Source organism: Scylla paramamosain, chromosome 28 (genome assembly GCF_035594125.1).
Source record: "Scylla paramamosain isolate STU-SP2022 chromosome 28, ASM3559412v1, whole genome shotgun sequence".
In the NCBI taxonomy this organism is placed as follows: domain Eukaryota; kingdom Metazoa; phylum Arthropoda; class Malacostraca; order Decapoda; family Portunidae; genus Scylla; species Scylla paramamosain.
Window position 1 is genome coordinate 17,934,751 of NC_087178.1, and position 5,000 is coordinate 17,939,750.

Genomic DNA, 5,000 nt, shown 5'->3' on the forward strand with positions numbered 1-5,000 from the left:
TCTTTCTCCTTTCTCCACGCTTCTCTTCCTCTTTTATTTCCTCTTTCTCTTTCTCTTTCTCGCATGCTCCCTATTGCTTCACCTATTTTTCTTTCTTTTGCTCTCTCTCTCTCTCTTTCTCTCTTCTCTCTCGTCCTTCCCCTTTATTTTTTCTTATTTGTTCCTCTGTCTTCTTTCTTTTCCTGTTCGTTTTCCATTTTATATTCTTTACTTTTCTAATATTTATTTCCCTACTGCTGTCATTTATTCTCCTTGTTTTATATTTTCCTCCTCCTCCTCCTCCTCCTCCTCCTCCTCCGTTTCCTTTCCTTTGTCCTTCTGTCTTCGTTTCACACTTTTTTCCTTCCTCTTCCCTTTTTTTTTTCTTTTACTTCCTTCCACGATTCCAAGTTTTATTTATATTTTTCATTTCCCGTCAAGTTTTTTTTTTTTTCCCCCTCCTCCTTCAGGTTTCCTCCCCTCCTTCCTTCAGGTTTCCTCCGCCTTGCCCTTCACTTCCAGCCCTCTCACTCCTTCCGACGGACTTCAGATGACCTCGAGTCATCTTGATCAGTATCGACCGTATCTGGAGGAGGAGGAGGAGGAAGAGGAGGAGGAGGAGGAGTAGGAGGCACTAGACTTTCGGCGTGGGAGGAAAGGCGACATGTAGGTGGTGAGGGAGGAAAGGAAAGAGGTAAAGGGAGAAGGAAGGGAGGGAAGGAGAGAGAGAGAAACAGAAGAGGAAGGGAGGGAAGGAGAGATGGAGAGGCTTGGAGGAAGGCTGGGGTAAATGAAGGGATGGAGAGAACGGAGGGACGGAGGGAAAATGCATGTATGAGAAAGTAGGAAAGAAGTGGAGTACAGTGTGAGAGAGAGAGAGAGAGAGAGAGAGAGAGAGAGAGAGAGAGAGAGAGAGAGAGAGAGAGAGAGAGAGAGAGAGAGAGAGAGAGAGAGAGAGAGAGAGCGAAACAAACCCAAGAAAGAATGAAAAATCAGAAGAATGCAACTCTGTACAAATATATAAAAGTCGAAGACCTCAAAACACAACGCTAAACAAAACAAAACAAAAAAAAATAATAAAGAAACAAAAAAAAAGAAAGAAACAAACAAATAAATAAATAAAAAAAAGTCCACAGGGAAAATACAAAAGAAAAGTTTCAACGATTATTTTATACCATGTGTGTGTGTGTGTGTGTGTGTGTGTGTGTGTGTGTGTGTGTGTGTGTGTGTGTGTGTGTGTGTGTGTGTGTGTGTGTGTGTGTGTGTGTGTGGCAGGAGACAGAGGCGTGTAAGTGCATGGAGGAGGAGGAGGAGGAGGAGGATAGGAGGAGGAGGAGGAGGAGGAGGAGGAGGAGGAGGAGGTAGGGACAGTGAGCATGACAGGATGTGAACCAAAACTGTTTGCTTGTATCTGCTGTTAACCACCACCACCATCACCACCACCACCAACATCCACCACCACCACTACCACCACTACTACCACCACCACCACCACCAACAATAACAACAAGAACACTAACAACAACAACACAATACTCTCCACCCTGACTTAACTAAACGCTAATTGGGTTTCGGAGAAGCATTAGAATAAACTTATAATTAAAGAGAGAGAGAGAGAGAGAGAGAGAGAGAGAGAGAGAGAGAGAGAGAGAGAGAGAGAGAGAGAGAGAGAGAGAGAGAGAGAGAGAGAGAGAGAGAGATTATTAAATGCTCTCTCTCTCTCTCTCTCTCTCTCTCTCTCTCTCTCTCTCTCTCTCTCTCTCTCTCTCTCTCTCTCTCTCTCTCTCTCTCACACACACACACACACACACATACAAAGATACAATTCTATATTCTGTTTCCCGTTCAGATCTCCCCACATCGACTCCCAACACTCCTGGAGGCACCTGCAATCATCCGTGCGTGTAGGAATGAAGGCAGTGCAGTGGTGAAAGGGGATGATACACGCGATTTGGTACCATATTCTCGTACACTTCTGCGCTGCACCTCCACTACTTTCAAAAGGCTCTAGTTGAAGCTACCTACACATGCTTTTCAGTGCGTTTTTACGGTTTAATGACAGATCAACAAGGTTTCTGCATCATCAAAATGAGAAACAGTCTCGAAAATCCGGCTAAGCATCTCTGTAGCCTTTGAAAATTATCGTGGTGAAAAAGCAAAGTGTTTTTTTTTTTAATACGGGCCTTGATGTGGCGTAGAAAATCCCCCCACAGTTTTTATCATGTGCCTTAAGATCACCTGAAAATGTTATAGAAGTGCGCTTAGTTATGAAAGGATACAAAAGCAGAATGAATACACAAAAGAAAATAATAGAATAATGAAAATATAAAGATAGTATAGGAATTAAAAGTATATCACCTCACTGTGTTAATTAAAATACTCAGAGGCATTTAGGTAAAAAATATAATTAGTTACCAAGGGATGTAATGGCAAAAAGACATTAAGATAAATAAAGGAAGATAATAATGAAAATACAAGAATAATATACGAATGAAATCAAAAGTATATCACCTCACTGTGTCAACGAAAATACTCAGAGACATACAGGTACAAAATATACTTAATAATCAAGGAAAGTAAGGGCAAAAAGGACATATAAAGAAAAACAAAGGAAGATAATAATGGAAATACAAAAAGTAATATAGGAATGAATTCAGAGGTAAGAAAATAAAAAGGGAACACAAATTTAAATGTAAACAAAAGAGGACATATAGAAAGCACGTAGTACATAACAGGAAACAAGTAAAAAAATGTAAAAAAAATAAAATAAATAGATAAATAAAACGATAAAATACACCTAATTATGAGGAAATAGACAAAAAAAATCAATACAAAATGGAAAAAAAATAAAAAAGACGAAACACAAAAAATAACATAAAAATTAAGTTAAAAGAAAAGAAAGAAAACAAAAACGCAACATGACAATATAAATTAAAATAATCATAAACAGGAAGAAAAGGAAGAATGAATAAAGATACATGGAAGGAACACAATGAAGGAGAGAGAGATTCAAAAGACACAGGACACACGGCGGCGAGGGTGTAAGAGGCAGAAGGGTCCAGCGGCGCCGCTCGTGACCTACAAAGGCTCGGGGCATCGTGGGGTGAGGGGCAGACCGAGGCAGGTCCACTCATACCCTCTCCCTCTCTCCCTCCTCTCCCTCCCACGTGACACTCCCAGATTCCCTCCAGCCTTCTCTCTTTCTCTCCACTCTGTTCTCTTACCTTCCTCCACCTTCCTCCCTCCGTTACCTTTTTCTTCATCTCCTTTCCTCTTTTCATTACTTCCAGCCTACATATTTTTCTCTTTCTCTTCCTTCCCTTTCCTTCTTTACCATCCACTTCCATCCTTTGCACTTTTCTCTTCCTCTTCTTTATTGTTCTTCATTACCCTACTTCCATTCTACGCAACTTTCTCTTCTTCTCATTTCCTTCTTTATTACTCACTTCCATCTTTTAGGTTTCTCTCTTCCTCTCTTTCCTTCCTTCTTTATTATCTACTTCCATCTTCACACCTTTCTCTTCCTCTCTTTCATTCCCCAGTTTTCTGTCCATATAATTTTCTTCCTTTCCTTATTTGTTTCTTCACCGTCTACTTCCATCATTCACACCTTTCTCCTCCATTCCTTCATTCTTTTTATCAATACCTGTTCTTTTACATTTTCATTCCTCTTATTCTTTCCCTCGTATCTATCGACTATTCTTCACACCACTCTATTCCTCTTCCTCTTCCTACACACACACACACTGCAGCTTGGCACCATATCACTCACGCCACGAAGATAACCATAAAGAAATATACGAATCATACATTATATAACTCTCTATTGATACTGTTGAGGGTTAATGAATCGCTGAGCAAATATAAGCAAGGAGGACGCCACAAGGACACAGGGAAAACCTAATATGTGTTTTTCCCTTGATGTCTCAGTATATAGTGATTATGTCGACATATTCTCATAATTTCATGGCTTAGAGGAATGTTTGTCACTGTATCCTCACGTCAAGGTCATGTTAAAGTTTTATTCACAGTCCCCAATAAATTTCTGTCAATGGTGCAATGTGTTTTGGGAGTCTTTAGTTACCCCTCTAGTCGTGGTCGCGAGTAGAAAACGGTAGAGGAAAATGTAGTTTTTGTGTCTTAGTTTATGAGTAATGCTGCATCTTATTTACTTAACTGATGATACTGAGGATATTAATTTTACGGAGCACTTGAGACGTTGCACATGTTTACCTCTTACGTGTCCCTCTAGGGGGAGGTTAAGTGTCCCCAAACATATATCTTTATCACTTCCACAGCTACATCTGTTTACCTCTACCTCCACACCTGAGAGTTATCCACACACCTGTAGGTTAAGCACTCCCATCACTATGCACATAAAGGTTTACCTGATCCACACACCTGTCTACCATAACCTCATATCTACCATACAATATTCACCTCCTCCCCCACCATACACCTGTGCATCTCACCCACACACCTTCCCATTATAATCTACACACCTGATTACTTCATCCACATACCTACCCACCTTCACTATCTCACCTGTACATCTTACCCACACACCTGTTCCACTTGATCCACACACCTGAAGACCACAATCTATCCACCACCTCAAATACACGAGTTTATCCACCCACACACCTGTTACAACTTAACTACATACCTACATGCAGTACCCGGACTCTCCCATCCACCTCATCCACTACCCACTGACCTCTGCCCCATCCACTCCACTCCACTCCTGCATCCACCCTAATGACGTCCCCCGCAAGACTGGAGGAAGATACAAACACGATTATTATTCTTTCAAATCCCCTCACAGAACCCAAGCACGTACACACACACACACACACACACACACACACACACACACACACACACACACACACACACACACACACACACTGGCAAGGGGACAATAGAGAACAGGAAATAGACGAGGAGAGAGGGAGTGGGGCTCGTCTCACTACCACCACCGCCACCGCCACCACCACCACCACCTTACAGTTCAAGAGCCA

The 5,000-nt window shown here is 41.5% G+C and overlaps 1 protein-coding gene across 4 annotated transcripts in view; it reads right to left on the reverse strand.

Moving 5' to 3' along the window:
* Nucleotides 1-5,000, reverse strand: part of LOC135115030 (serine/arginine repetitive matrix protein 2-like) — a 258,581-nt gene that overhangs the window by 110,053 nt on the left and 143,528 nt on the right. The gene's annotated exons all lie outside the window — the stretch shown is intronic.